This window comes from Rattus norvegicus, chromosome 5 (genome assembly GCF_021556685.1).
Source record: "Rattus norvegicus strain SHRSP/BbbUtx chromosome 5, alternate assembly SHRSP_T2T, whole genome shotgun sequence".
NCBI classification, from domain to species: domain Eukaryota; kingdom Metazoa; phylum Chordata; class Mammalia; order Rodentia; family Muridae; genus Rattus; species Rattus norvegicus.
Genome location: NC_141538.1, coordinates 157,224,117 through 157,240,053, shown reverse-complemented (window position 1 = coordinate 157,240,053; position 15,937 = coordinate 157,224,117). Strand labels below are relative to the sequence as shown.

The window sequence follows — 15,937 nt, the reverse complement described above, 5'->3', positions numbered from 1 at the left end:
GGCTGGAGGGTGTGTCCTGGGCGGAGGGGACAGTATGTGGCAGATCCTAAGGTAGAAGAAAGACTAGGATTTTGAAAACTCAAGGAGATGTCCAGGGTAGCCAAAGTGCTGTTAATGGCTGGGCATGGAGTATATCTCAACTGAAGACTCTGGGTGGGTGTTGTCATGGTGACCGGGCCCAGTGGTCCAGGGAAGGCTTTTCTCCTGTTCAAAGGCAGTGGCTACCTGGGATGAGAGAAAATAGGACCTCCCAGTGTTAGTTCTGTAGCTTGCCTTATAGCGGACACAATTTTGAAATAACAGTCAAAAGAATTCCATTAGGAGGATGTAGAGACCCATAAAGGTCTTTTCTATGGTCTCAAGTCAACCGTAAGTATCCATCCCTGCTACAATGTAACCAGCTATGATTTAAGAAGCATGAACTGGCACTTGCCAGGTAGCAGATACCAGGGGAGGTACAGGTGACCATGCCATGACAGGGAGAACAATGGCTCCTCCCCTCATGGGGACTGTAGCGAGAGACAGACAACACGGAGGATCTGCAGCAAAGGAAACCCCAACAGTCCTTACCCAATTCTGGAGAACCAACAGGGGCGTAGGCGTCCCTCTTGTAAGTCCAAGGACAGGCTGTGCAGCTTCACTGGGTTCTTCAAGGAAATATGCAAATCACTCTACAGACCAAACCAGAAAAACCAGCCATGGGTCGGAGGGTGTGGAACCTGAAGCAGGGGAAGAAGGGGAGTTAGCCTGAGCTACACCCCTCCACTCACTCAGGAGCCTGTCCCAGCAGAGCGGCAGCCAGTCCTCACTTAGCGGTCACTTAGCCAGGCACAGCTCTGTCCATCTCACCCAAGTCCTTGTGCTTTGGGCTGGGACTACACCTGGGTCCTGGGCTAGCCTTGGCTCCTCAGGCAGGAGTTCTTTCTCTGTATTGCATGCAGCTTGCTGGATCCAGCAGAGCAGCTGCTCAGAAAATACCTCCTTGTAAACCAGTTAACGAGTGAGGTTTAGATGGGAAACTCCTCACACCCCAACTGGGCACCAGATGGAAAAAGGAGGTGGGGCTAAGTGTATGGCATCACTCAGGGAACCCCCAAACTTCAAACAATTTGAACTCTAGTCTCTGTCCATTTGTTAGCAACACTGGGTTATATGCTAGGTAAGAGCTCTACACTCTTTACACAAACACAAATACACACACACACACACACACACCACACACCATACCACACATACACACACACTACACACATACACACACAACCACACACACCATACCACATACACATCCACACCACACATCCACACATATACACACATACCACATATCACACACACACACCACACATACACACACATATACACCATACACACACACACACACACACACACACACACACACACACACACACGACAGAGTCGACTAAGTTGCTTGGTCTGTGCTCAAACTTGAGATGTTTGAGTTTGGCTGACTTGGAATTTGCTATATAGACCAGGCTGGACCCTAACTCGCAGAGACCCACCTGCCTCTGCTTCCCTCCTCTCCTTCCTGCTAAGATTACAGACGTGAGGTACGATGCCTGGCCATCAGTCTTTACACCTTTGTGGAAATGAGCTGTCCGTATGTCTGGGTGTCTTACTGCCCTGCTTTATCTGATGTTCTGCTTGTCTTTTGTGTCTTAATGTAGCTTTAGAAGTTTTGAAAGCAGGCAGCATTCTTCCTGAGCTTTGTCCTTGCAATTCTTTTCTATCTTCTCTTATTTAAAGCATTATTGTGTGCCACGGTACTCGCGTCTCCAGAATGCTTGGGTCTTCAACAACAGGGCTGTAGCCTCTCCTGGGCTCTCTTCCTGGTGCCTTCACTTCTCTCCATGACCCATTCAGCCCCGGGCCTTCAAGTGGTGCTGCACCTTCACCAATGGTCTCTCACAGTGTCAAACCTCAGCTGCCCTCCATGACCCCTTCAAGCCTTCAAAACCAGTACCACCTGGGAGACATTTACACATGACCAAGTTCAGCTGCAGCCCGAGGTGTGACCTTGATGTGACCTAGTGCTTCTGTGTGCTGAGTCTCAGGAAACACTTCTCAGAAGATTTCACCTCAGGGATGCTGGGCTCTTCTTAATCACTGCTAATGTCTCGCTCCAGCCGACCAGCACCAACCATCCCAGCCAAGAGAAGGTTTCACTTTAGTGGTTCTGGTATCTTGTTAATCACAGTCGATCCTTCAGCCCCAGCTGACCAGAACCACAGGTTTTTATTTCAAAATATGTAACAGCCCCGATCGAGTCTTAAAGGGACTCTCAAACTTCCCTCTGGAACTTCAGAAGCCAGACCTCTGTCATCTGCATGTCTCCCGATATACTTATGTCCCAAGATCCTGTAGAATAGCCCACAGAGGTGAGAATGCTTGACGGTTTTTCTAGCCCAAAGTTCTAAAGTTCTTTCACGATCCTCCCCAAAGCATGATCAGGTCTGTCACAGCAACATCCCACTCCTGGTACCAATCTCTGTCTCAGTCAGTGTCTCTATTGCTGCCGTGTAACACCACAACCAAAAACAACTTGGAGAAGAAAGGGTTAATTTCACTCACAGTTCCATATCATAATTCATCATGGAAAACCAGTAGGGTAGAGACTCAAGCCGTGCAGGAATCTGAAGGCAGGAGCTGATGCAGAGGCCATGGAGGGGTGCTGCTTACTGGCTTGCTCAGCTTTCTTTCTTTTTTTTTTTTTTTTTTTTTTTTTCTTTTCTTTTCGGAGCTGGGAACCGAACCCAGGGCCTTGTGCTTGCTAAGCAAGCGCTCTACCACTGAGCCAAATCCCCAACTCCTCAGCTTGCTTTCTTATAGAGAACCCAAGACCACCAGCACGGGATGGCCCCACCCACAATGGCTGGGCCCTCCCCCATCAATCACTAATTAAGAATATTTCCAACACACTTGTCTACAGCCCCATCTTATGGAGGCATTTTCTCAACTGAGGCTCCCTCCTCTCAGATGACTTCAGCTGACATAAAACTAGGCAGCACGCACACACACAGCCAGGAAGATTACTTTTGCCTCTTTAAAAGCTAACCAAACTTTAAGTACTCCATCGGTGCACAAGAGTCCCTAAAAGTGAGGGAATTTAAATTGACTCGAATCTCGTGGAAAAACCATGCAGAGAGAAAAAACTTGACAAGAAGGGCATTTTTGCAAGGTGAACTGTCAGGGACATGAGTGTATTTAATCTGTTTTCTGCTATAAAATCCCTTTGAAGTCTCCAGAAGGTGCTGTGTCTCTACTTAGGCAGGGGACTACTGGGTCACATGTCAGGATACTGGCTGTGTCACACTCCAAGGGGAGAAAGGGCTGGATTCGGGGTCATTTTAATATTTTCTTTTTATGTGAATTGTCAAGATGAGTAAGTACCAATTCCAAAATCAGAAAAAAATAGACATTTATAATATTACTGTGGTTTATAAAATGTCCCTCAAAGGTCCCAGGGAAGAGGGCTTGGTGTTCAGTCCGTCACAATGTGTGGGGGTGGGGTGATGGTTCCACCCCTCAAAGGTGGTGGGAAGTGGGAGGAAGTGTTGCCACTGGGGCCTATTGCGTCGGCCGCTTCCGATCTCTCTGCCTCCTGGATACTGGAAGGTGAACAAATTTCCCCTACCCCACATTTCCACCATGATACCCTGAGCTGCCACAGGCTCCAGGCAGAGGGCTACGTGATCCTGACTGAAACTTGAATCTTTGAGCAAAACAACTTCTTTCCCCCACTAAATTATCTGAGTAGCAGACATGTGGGTGGAGCTGGCTTGTGCTGGCCCAGATGTGCTGGCCTGTGAGCATCGACTCTCATCCCGACTCTGTGTTCAGTGCTGCTGTCAGCTTGGAACTGGTGGTGGGGACATTTACACCGCAGGAGTTGACAAATGCTACAAATTGCAATCCCCCCCCCCCCCACCGAGAGGTGGCTAACCAGCATATTACAGCATATCACCGTGTGTGTGTGTGTGTGTGTGTGTGTGTGTGTGTGTGTGTGTGTATGCCACAGTGCACGTGTGGAAGCCAGAGGACAATTAGTGGGTAATGGTTCTCTCCGTCTACTATATAGGGACCCCCAGAATCAAACTCAGGACCTCAGGCTTGGCAGTAGACACTTTTACCTGCTGATCCATCTCCCTGGGCCAGAAAAAGATAAATTAAAATAACAGTTCTGTACACATGGACAGACCCATGGCTCCAGCTGCATATGTAGCAGAGGATGGCCTTGTTGGGCACCAATGGGAGGAGAAGCCGTTGGTCCTGCCAAGGCTCGACCCCCCCCCCCCCCAGTGTAGAGGAATGTCAGGGAGGCAGGAAGGGATGGGTGGTTGGGGAAGAACACCATCATACAAGAAAAGGGAGGTGGGGTGGGATAGGGGGTTTATGGACGGGAAACTGGGAAAGAGGATAACATTTGAAATGAAAATTTAAAAATATCCAATTAGTTTTTTTTTAAACTAAAACAAAAAAAAAATAACATTTCTGTCACTTTCTCCTTGGAAGGGAGTGTTTTGGGTTAGAACACTGGCTCCTTGTAGCCCAACCAACTAAATGAAGCCTCGGTCACCGAAATGAGCTGTAGTTTAACCAACAGGTCCCGTCAGTGGCAAAACAGATGAGGCAGTTAAACAGACAGAGGCAATCCTTAGCCATCTACAGTGTGGGGATGAAGGAGACTGTGGTTCCAGCTCTGGGTTAGACGATCATTAGGGCCCCCTCCCCTCCATCTACGGAGTATCTGAGGGGTAGGGGAGGTGGGGGCACCTGAGCTCTGGTCCTGGGAGTCCTCCATTCCTTGCTGTGGGTCAAAACCAACACCCAGCCCAAAGTTAAACCGGGCTCCTAAAGAGCACGTGAGGAGACACTGAGGCTAGGAAGCCCTGGATTTCTGTGGCAAGAAAAACGTGCTGTCGGTGCCAGCATCTCTGTGTCCTGCGTTTCCCAGCAGCACCAGGGGCAGGAGGTCATGATGGAGGGAGGAGCCACCATTTCCTAGAGCCTCCTCGAGATCGTGTCCTTTTCCAGGTACTGTAAAGACATCTAGGGACTCCAAACAAGGTCCATGTTTGATCTAGAAGAACACCATCTGCCAGGGTAACAATGTTTACAGCTGAGAGTCACCACACCCACAGTGAGGCTGTGTGTCCAGACTCGTGACAGACAGGGAAGGTTCTGGAAAGATTTCATTCTGATCCTCAGTGATCGTGACTTTTAGCCAACCAAGCACATTATCAATCACTAAGAAAAGTGACTGGTCAAGTGACTTTTGTCACTCGTGGGACTGAGAGCCAGGCATTCTACAAATAGCAGTTCTGGGCCTTGAGAGCTCCAGTGGGCACACAGTGGGCGTTTGCTGGCTGGCACCAAATACAAAACAATGTGATTTCTCCTAAGAAGAAAAACCCCAAAGCCAGCATGGAAAAGGACTTTAAGCATGGTCAATATCATGATTTAAATCATCTGAACATTGCATGACCCAGGCCTTAATAAGACCCCATACAAGAATAAACTTTTGTTTCTCCAGCTCTCTCCCTTGAAGCAGTCTGTGAAAACTTAATGTCCGGCATAAGAATGTGTGTGCCTGCCTGCCTGCCTGCCTGCCTGCCTGCCTGTCTGTCTGTCTGTCTCTGTGTGTGTGTGAATGTGTCTGTGTGCCTGTCTGTCTGTGTGAATGTGTCTGTGTCTGTGTGGTCTGTGTGTGCCTGTCTGATTATGTGACGTCTGTGTGGTCTGTGTGTGCATGTGTGTCTGTGTCTATGTAGTGTGTGTGTGTGTGTGTGTGTGTGTGTGTGTGGTGTGTGTGTGTGTGTGTAAGTGCATGTATGACTGTGTGTATGTGGTGTGTGTGTGTGTGTGTGTGTAAGTGCATGTATGACTGTGTGTATGTGGTGTGTGTGTGTGATGTGTGTGTATGTGCATGTATGTCTGTGTGTATGTGGTGTGTGTGTGTGTGTGTGTGTGTGTGTGTGTGTTTGTATGCACAGGAGGAGGTGTTTCTCTCTCTCCTTATTCTGATCATGAGTGAATTTTTAGATGATTCTCTCAGATAATCAACAGAGAGATGGTTACAGTGTCTAGGGAGGGCTGAAAAACTGGAGCTCAGGGCCAATAATAAATATTTATCTCAAAAGTCCATGCCAACACCGAACCACAGTGGATTCTTTAAACTAGAAACCTCTAAGAGTATAATTGAGGGGCTGGAGAGATGGTTCAGTGGTTAAGCGCACTGACTGCTCTTCCACAGAACCCAAGTTCAAATCCCAGCACCCACATGGCAGCTCATAACCGTAACACCGAGATCTGACCTCCTCACACAGACATATAAGCAGGCAAAATGCCAATGCAAACAAAATAAAAATAAGTAAATTTGAAAAAAAGTTTCAATTATTAAAAGTATAATTGAAAGCTGTGTGTCTGTGTGTCTGTCTGTCTGTCTGTCTCTCACATACAGACACAGAGGCAGACAAGTAATCATAAGATGCTTCTGGAAGCAAGGACTCCAGCTCCCCCTGCTTGCCCCCACCCAGTATAATATTCATTCTACGACCCTGCCTCAAAGTCTAACTGAAAGCTAGAGAGGAATGAGGTATGTTAGGAAATCTCCATAGCAACGCTTCCCTCACAGAAGAACCCACGAGAGATCCTGGGACAACATCCACTGAGCCTGGAAGGAAAGGCACCCCCCTCCCAGCAGCAGCCTGGAGGGTGGGCAGAAGGGAGGATGGGTGCAGGGCCAGCTCTGAGGTCTGTGTCTGCATTTGCTATTACTCTCTTCCCTCCTGCCAGGGCCCTGGTACAAGCTGCCCACATTTCCACGGGGGTCACAGAGAAGGCACTTCACCAGTCCCCCGTGTCGTTCTGCCATCAGACATCACAAAGACAGCACCATCCCAAGGCACTGTACCCCTCTGCTCCCTTCTCAGCCAGGCAAGGCCTTTACAAAGGTGACAGGGTCACAGGCAATCTGGTCCCATGGCCCTGCTAACATCCCCCTCCCCCACCTCCTTCCTCCTCCCTCACTCTGCTGTTGCTACACTGCCCTGCTGTTCCCAAGTCCCCCAGACACTGTGGGAGCATGGCCTGTGCCCTGTCCATCCCTACGATGAAATGCTCTTTTCCCAAGATGACCGTGGCACTTGGGGCTGGGTGGGGTGTGATAGCAGCTAACCCCCTCTTCGAGTCACTCTGCCCCCGGCACTAACTTACACAGTTCCCTTGGTCCTTGGAGAAGGACTCTTTATACAGAGCAAACCATGCTAACGACATCTGCTGAGGTTCCCTGAGACAGACTGTCACAACCCACAGCCCACAACCCCACCCCCATTCTGCTTCACAGCAGCCTTGTGAGGAAGGCACCATCCCTGTTGTCCCCACTTGACCTGAGGAAGCCAATGCTTACTAAAAGTGGAGGTCACATCACCGGCATGCGGCAGTCCTACTATGCACCCTAGCCAGTGTGCCTTCAGATTCCAAGCTCAAGAAAGACTCTTTGTCTAGCACGCACACAGGCTCTTTTTTTTTTTAAGATTTATTTATTCATTTATTATATATAAGTACACTGTAGCTGTCTTCAGATACACCAGAAGAGGGCACCAGACCTGATTATAGATGGTTGTGAGCCACCATGTGGTTGCTGGGAATTGAACTCAGGACCTCTGGAAGAGCAGTGGGGAGCTCTTAACCGATGAGCCATCTCTCCAGCCCACGCACACAGGCTCTTAGCACTGAAGAAATACATTAAGATACAAAACTAATGGCTCAGTGGTTAAGAGCACTGACTGCTCTTCCAGAGGTCCTGAGTTCAATTCCCAGCAACCACATGGTGGCTCACAACCATCTATAATGAGATCTGGTGACCTCTTCTGGCCTGCAGGCATACATGCAGGCAGAACACTGTATACATTTAAAAAAAAAAAAAAAAAAGGTACAAAACTAAATAAAACACAACCCCAAGTACTTTTTCTTCTGATGTTTTACTAAGTGGACCCAGCTGCCATGAGCAGTCCTCGGTTTCCACAGTTAATGCAGGGCCGCTGCCTCTGAAGCCAGAGTCTGAGTGCCTGCCTCCTTGACCAGGAGCATCAGGGAGAGAGTTGCTGAAGTCCAGGGCACTAGTGCTCCATCCCAGGGCCCCATGTCCTCATGAGAGCTCTAGGTTCACACCAGCCCCATCACGCCAGAGTCCTAGTTAGTTTCACTCTTCTGTCTTGATTTGTCTGCTCCAGATGATGTATGACAAGAAAGTGACATTCTGCCGATGTTGTTTGAGGTACCCTGTGATAGCATCTGGCAGAGATGGAGCTGAATAAATGGATGGATGGATGGATTGATGGATGGATGGATGGATGGATGGATGGATAAGTAGATGGATGGATGGATAGATGGGTGGATGGACAGATGGGTAAGTAGATAGATGGATGGATAGATGGGTGGATGGACAGATGGGTGGATGGATGGGTGGATGGACAGATGGGAGGATGGATGGATGGATGGATGGATGGATGGATGGATGGATGGATGGATGAATGGGTAGGTAGATGGATGGATAGATGGACGGACAGATGGATGGATGGATGGGTAGGTGGATAGATGGGTGGATGGGTAGGTGGATAGATGGGTGGATGGGTGGGTGGATGGATGGACATATGGATGGGTGGATGGGTGGATGCCTCTCTCTACAGGAGAAATGACTTTGGTACATCTTTGCAAAGGGCAATGAGTTTTATATACCACTGAGGCCCCAAGTTTTCTCAAGAGGTTCTTTCTGCAGGTACCTTTCGTTCCTGAACATCTAGCAAGCAGCCTCTAGAAGCCTAGAAGATTCTAGAAGTCAAGGGCAGGCACATGTGGGCTGGCAATTGAGTTCATTTCCATTTGGGCTTCACCTCTGACACAGGTCCCATGACTGGTGTGGCCTGGACATTTGGAATGCAGAGCTGGGCTGGGCTAAAAATCTGATGCGTGAGATATTTATCAAAGTAGGGAGGAGGTGAGGCGGAGAACTATTGGCCAAGCACTCTGAGCGCTCTGCGGCACGCAGGAGGCTATCGCAGGCATGGGTGAATGACCTTCGAGTCCGCAACCCAAAAGTTTGCTCATTACCCAAACAAGGAGCCAGGCCGTGTTTTGGGCAGAGGGCAGCACTGTGGCATAGGTCCAGCAGTCAGTGCAGGGAGGTCAAATGGAAAAGACTGAATTGTGCCTGCCGACCGTAACACATTCTGCGGCTGTCCACTCCTCTGCACCCCAAGTCTATGCGGAATAGCAGTATTTCAGGGCCCAGGATTGCTGCTGGGAGAGTGCTTGCTTAGCAGGCAAGAAGCTCTGTGTTGTTTTTTCCCCTCCCCCATTTTCCATCTGTCTTATCCCAGCACTCAGGAGGTGGAGGCAGGAGGATCAGAAGATCCAGGTGGTCATCCTTGGCTACATAGTGAGTTCAAGGCCAGGCTGGGCTACATGAGACTTCATCTCAAAAGAACAAAAACCACTGAAGGCATATAAGAGGACTATTGTTGGGGCTGGGGATTTAGCTCAGTGGTAGAGCGCTTACCTAGGAAGCGCAAGGCCCTGGGTTCGGTCCCCAGCTTCGGAAAAAAAAAAAAAGAACCAAAAAAAAAAAAAAAAAAAAAAAGAGGACTATTGTCTGCCTAATGTAGGGACCACTTTTAGGTCCCACATCCCACAAGCCCAGGCTTTCTCTGGTCTAGCCCTCCCAGTCCCAGGGCATCCAAGTTTAAACTGAGCAGCAGCAAACCAACCCTGCTAAAGCCTGGGCCCACAAAGGCTCCAAGGGTGACAGACATCACCCTGATTTACTCCTTCAGTCCAGTGTCAAACTTGCAGACAAATATTTTGTAAATGAAGCCAAGGGGTTCCCGAGAGGTCACAGCTTGTTGGAGACCATTCAGGAAGTGGAGGAATACACCCTGACCGTCTGAGCCTGAGGGAGTCTGGAGGACACAAGCTGGAAAGGCTGACTGTGAGGCGGGTGTTATGTTTCCAGCCCTGGAGGGAGTCTCAGCCTCCTCACCTGGACATCAGCCATCCCAGCTCTGCGGCTAAGGTTTCTCTACTGAGGAGGACAGGTTATCAAGTCACTAGACCTCTGAAGAAATGCATCTCTGCTTGTTTGAGGCCTAGCCCCGTGGTTTTAAGTACAAAAGAAAGCCTGAATTTTGTCTTCAGCATCCCAAGCAAATGCTGTTTGTTTTTTTTCTTTCTTTAAATTTTTATTTCTCTAATTTTATGAACATTGGTGATTTGACTGTGTGTGTGTGTGTGTGTGTGTGTGTGTCTGAGAGAGAGAGAGAAAGAGAGAGAGAGAGAGAGAGAGAGAGAGAGAGAGAGAGTGTGGTCCCCTGGAACAGGTGTCACAGCCAGTTGTGAGCTGTCATGTGGCTGCTGGGAAATGAACCCAGGACCTCTGGAAAAGCAGCCAGTGCTCTTAACCACTGAGCCATCTCTCCAGCCCTGTTTTTGTTTTTCAAGACAGAGTTTCTCCAAGTAGCCCCATTTGTCCTGGAACTCACTCTAGACCAGGCTGGCCTCAAATTCACAAAGATCTGCGGGCCTCTGCCTCCCAAGTGCTGGGATTAAAGGTGTGAGCCACCACTATCCAGCAGGGGGTAAAAAAAAATAAAAAATATATATATATACACATATATACATATATATGTATATATATACACATTCTACACACACACACACACACACACACACACACACTAATTTTTTAAAGACAGTTTCTCTACATAGCCCTGGTTGTCCTAGAACTCACTATATAGACCAGGTCAGTCTCAAACTCACAGTTTGAGATTAAATCCCAAGCTCCAGGATTAAGGGTCTATGCCACCACGCCTGACTTTTAATTTACTTTTGATTTGGGAAAGACCCTTTGAACTGTGTTTTGGAATTCATGAAGCATCCTGACGGTATCTTCGGCACCAGGAGGAATTATGATCCTTTTGTGTTATAAGGAAATGGAGTCCTGGGAGCCACCCAAGGTGACACAGAGAGGAAGTGACAGTACCAGGCTTCCCCGGACTCCTAAGTTCATTGAGGGCATCTTTTAAGTCCAGGGGACTCTACTCACTGACCTATCTATACTCAGATACCTGGGGAGTGGGAAACTCAGACTGAAAAAAGCATCTTCAGTAAGGCCAAACTAGGAGGATGGGGCTCTGGGTTCCTTCCTGACTTCTCGACAATACTGTGTAGTTGGGGATTTTGGTGGCCTTGTCTCTCTGCTCAGCTGATTCACCCTGAGGTGTCTTCACTGCTGTGTCTTCAGAGCCTAAGAAGTGTACGCTGACACATAGTAGGTGCTCAATAAATACATAGTGAATGCTGGCCTGGGAAGCCTTGTGGGTGTGTGTTCTCTCCTACTCCAAGACAGCAGTGGCCTCAGGATCAAACCTGCAGATTTAGCCAGCCCCTGCTTCTACTCTGGGTCACCCCTGGGAAGGACAAGGACATCATGGAGGCCAACTTTGAATTTAACACTGGGTCAAACTCTGAAGTCAGCTGACCTTTCTTTGCTCTAATTGCCTAGACCTGGCTAAAATCACCCCATCATTCCCAGCCTCAGTTTTCCCGGATGTAAAATCTGTAGAACCCGGAAAGGTCCCCTACCCCGTAAACACCCGCAGCGGGGCGAGAAGCCACGCCCCTGTCACAGCAGGAAGGGGCCGGGCCTTTCCCGGACTCTGGGGCTCCCCAGGCCTCGGGAACTTGAGTCTGGAGACGCGGAGGGTGGGAAGTGGTACCTGGAGCTCCCAGTACTCAGGGGGCGTCCAGTGACCCTGAGTGACCTTGGGCAAGGTCCTTTCTTCCCTTCCAACCCAGCGCCTTTTTTTCAGAGGAGTGTTTGGTGCCCCGGGCTGTGCTGGCAGGCAGGGGCCGCTCGCATGCTCCCTGGCATCAGTTTCCCCTCCAGCCACCCAGCTCGAGTCCCGAGAGCACTTCCGGGTCCGAAAACGCAGTGGCGGCGGTGTGGGGACAATCGGGGCTCCCCCGCGGGCTTACCTGGAGGCGACAGCGACGGATGGGACGGTGACTAGGATCCCAGAGGCCCCGCTGCTCCCGCCTCCGCTCTCCCCGCCCGTCCTCGCTCTTGCCCAGCCGCCCCACACCGGCCTGGGCCGGTCCCGCCTGCGCAGCCCCAGAGCCCTGGTCTTCCGGGCTGGGCCGGGCGCACCGCCACCTAAGCCATCAAAACCATCGCCCGGGTGCTGGCCTCCCAACCCCAAGACTTGGGAGCGCGGGGCACGGGAGGACTCTGCAGAAAGTGCTCGCCAGGGGCTCGGCTGGCTGGAGGGGAGTACACGCAGACACTTGAAGGGGAAGCTTCCAAATTTTGCCGCCACACGGAAAGAGCCTGTCCCAGAAGCAGCCTCTCCCCCCCCCCTTCCCGTACACATTGCCGGGTGAAGTTTGCAACATCCACGCCTTCTTATTTCTTCTTTCACTTTCTCTAATGCTCGCCAGTGTTTGCACCCGCGGCTCTAACGTCCCACAGGCCTCCGTTTTGGGTGTTCCATTCCTGTGAGACTAGCCACCCACTCAGTTCTAGCCATTGAACAAATATTTGCTGAGCACCTACTATGTGTCAGGTTCTGTCCCAAGGCTATGGATTCGATCCATGATATTTTAATCGTGGTACTTAACACTCTAAAGTTGATCGTTTTCTTGTTTGCCAATTTACAATCAGAGTGTCACACACTAGAAGTTAAAAGCCTCAGGAATGGAGGTCTCCCATGCCTCTGGGACCGTACAACCGCACTTGGGAGGAGTTCTTGTTGCCCTGGCAACCTGTGAATTTTCCTCACACCTAGTCTACTGGTGAGCTGGTGAGGAAGTAGGCGGCCGCCCTGGTCAGGGCTGGAGTATGAATCACCATGACCTCTAATGCCGTTGCTCTTTCTCCTGGAGAAGACAGTTTGGAGTTGTAAGTGGAAAAAGTACCGTGAGCAGACCGGTCAGATGTGCGGCATTCCAGCCGGGAGCCTGTGACTCAGGATCCTTCTGGAACATTATGGGGCCTCCATCACCTGATCTCCCTATCGTAGCCAATCAGGACCTAGACCAGCTAGAGGGTTATTGTAGGTCAAAAGGGTCAATTGTGGAAGGTTGAGGGATGGGATTCTAGCTGAGATTCTGGGCGTCACTAAGGTGGGGCAATGGCCATACCAAGATGGCACCTCCCCACCAAAAAAAAAAAACAAAAAAACAAAAAACACACGGATTTTTAGAAGATCCTGTTGTTGGCTATGGGGAATGCAGGACTGGAGTGGCCAGCAGCCCCCAATTAAGAAGGGGTTCTGGGCTGAAGTAGCCAGCCTCAGCCTGGGCAACTTACAACCTCAGCCTTCCAGGTGTGAGACAGCTGCCGTTTCTATTTTAGCATAAGCTGATTTAGTAAGTTCTTGATATAAAGGTAACTCGGAAAGTTAAAAAAAAGGGGGGGATCACTCGCCAATGGAGAAAAGAGTAGCAATAGATACATGAAATCAATAGGGAAAATCGTTTTAGAATAGAAGTCACAGAACAGAGGGTTGGGGATTTAGCTCAGTGATAGAGCGCTTGCCTAGCAAGTGCAAGGCCCTGGGTTCAGTCCCCAGCTCCGGAAAAAAGAAAAGGAAAAAAAAAAGAAGTCACAGTACAGAGTAGTCCCTTTAGGTGGGGTTTGGGGACAGGACAGTAAAGAGGCAGGGAGAGCCCTGATCAGTGGAGCCTCTGCTTTAGTCGATAGCCGCATATCAATATCGATTTTTTAAAATCTTAACCAATGTATCAGTGTTAAGATTGGAAAGTAGGGCAAAGGGCACATGGATTTTTGCTGAGTACTCTGCACTGTTTCTGCCACTCTCCAGTCGGTCGCTCTAAAGGCCTTGTCACACACGTTCTCTAAACAAGTGACGGATTGAGTCCTTAGTGTAGTTACCCGTGGCCTCTGAGCTAAGCTGTCTTGCCTTTGTTTCAAAAGATGATCAGGGCCTGATGGTGAAGCGCTCAAACCACAGCTTCTTGATGCAGCGTGATGCCAAGGCTGAGGCGGGGGTGGGGAGGTGGGAGTGGAGGGGGGCGGCTGGGGGAGCTGGGGGGGGGGGGCGCGGATCACAGGCCTAAGGCCTTTCTGGGCTTTACAGTGAGCCAAAGGTTATCCTAGGTAATTTAGTGAGACCAAATCTTAAAAATAAAAATGCAAGGAAGTGGGGTTGGGGATTTAGCTCAGTGGTAGAGCGCTTGCCTAGCAAGCATGAGGCCCTGGGTTCAGTCCTCAGCTCCGGAAAAAAATAAAAGAAAAAAAATGCAAGGAAGGTTACAGCCCAGTGGCACAGCCCTGGCAGGACTGGTTCCATCCCTAGATATCCGTAAAGGAGTGTTCATCACTGCTGGGTCTGCTTTTAGAGTTGGAGGGCAGCAAACAGCCTCTCCACTGGAAGAACTGAAGATGGTGTTCTCCCTGAGCTAAGACCTTCTAACAGGCGTTCATGTACAAGCTAAAAAAAAATGCATTTTGTATCACCAGGATATGAATCTCAGACATTAAAAGTGTCTTCGCAGATTACTGGACCAATGTCAAGGGTTCTCTTGTCTTTGTTGGAGGTTGGTCCCAGGGTCTCGAATGAGCGTTATACTACTGAAGTATAGCCCTGTCCCTTTTTTTTAGGTCAGAAGAAGAGATCAGGTGTCCTGCTCTGTCATTCTCCACCTTTTTCTTTAAGGCAGGGTCTCTCCATGAACCTAGATCCACCCTCCCATCTCCAAGGGGACGAACCAAGGCTCAGACACATTCTGTAACTTCCTTCTGTGTGGGCTGGAGCCTGGTGCTGAGCACGAGGCACCTTGGCTGGTCCCCTCCACTCACATCCCCAGTAACACTGCCTGACTTCTCACTCCAGGGCAGCAGTGACCTGGCCTGTACTCTCGCCCTCAAGCTTTGAGGATTCAGAAGATGGTTGAGACCAGGTCAGCTTCAAAGGGCCGGAAGACAGTAGTGTTAGAATATCTTTGCCAAGGATCCCAAAGATGCCTTGTCTGGGACCCAGCCTAAGCCAGGAATGACAACAGGGGCCTGTGGGTCTAGGTCCCAAGCAAAGGCATAGGATAGTTGTCATTTCATCAGATGAGGACATTCTTCAAGCCTGGGACTCCAGTGCTCTCACTGACAGGGTTCTAGCAGGGAAAACCAGAGGGGGATTAGTCAGCAGGCCCAGCTTGTTTTCGGTCATTCTTCCTTCTGAAACCTGGTCACCTCTGAACCTCTTGGTTCCTGTAGTTGGTCTCACATTTGCTATGACATTTTCCCCAAGCTCATAGACAGTGATCCGTTTTTAGGTTCATTCTATTTACAAAGGAGGCATCCCACTGAGAAAAAACTCTGGGCTAGTTCCTAAAATCTTGTCATAGACTGCGCAACTGTAAGCAGGTAAATTCACCTTTCTGATCTCACTGTCTCCCTCTGCACGAGAGGGAGCACAGTGGTTCAGCGCCAAGAGGTTGTTAGAAAGCCAGAACTTGTCCGAGCCAGAACTTGTCCGTTAGGGAAACGCCCGCCTGCCTTATGAGTCCTGGACAAACACGCTCCCACCAAATGGTAACAAAGTATTTCCTTGACCAACTGAAGACTTGGGGGTGGATTTTGACTTCAGGAAGTAGAATGGGCCTGGAGGAGTAGGTGGGGAGACAGCGTTTTTTTGCTGTCTGACTGGCAGTCATCTGAAACTTCACACACTCAAGGCCAATGAGCGCGATGCTATCTGTTCACCCTCTGGGAAAGGGTGTTCTTCAGGACCCTGCTGACTGCCTGTAAGAACCTGAGTCCATGCACACACCCAACACTCTCGCCATGCTCGCCCCTGACACTCTCGCTGAACAGGGCGCTGAGCCCGGAATTGTCCGGCTT

The 15,937-nt window shown here is 49.7% G+C and overlaps 1 protein-coding gene across 13 annotated transcripts in view; it reads right to left on the bottom strand.

The window, feature by feature from the left end:
• Tmco4 (transmembrane and coiled-coil domains 4) overlaps nucleotides 1-12,178 on the bottom strand; it is a 78,035-nt gene extending 65,857 nt beyond the window's left edge. For 6 of the 13 annotated variants that reach the window (XR_015620029.1, XR_015620030.1, XM_087550717.1 and 3 more), the window contains exons 1-2: nucleotides 12,055-12,178; nucleotides 571-719 (exon numbers count right to left, since the gene is read on the bottom strand). The gene's annotated coding sequence lies outside the window, so the exon portion shown is untranslated. 13 annotated transcript variants of the gene reach the window in all.
• Nucleotides 12,179-15,937: the final 3,759 nt, after the last annotated feature.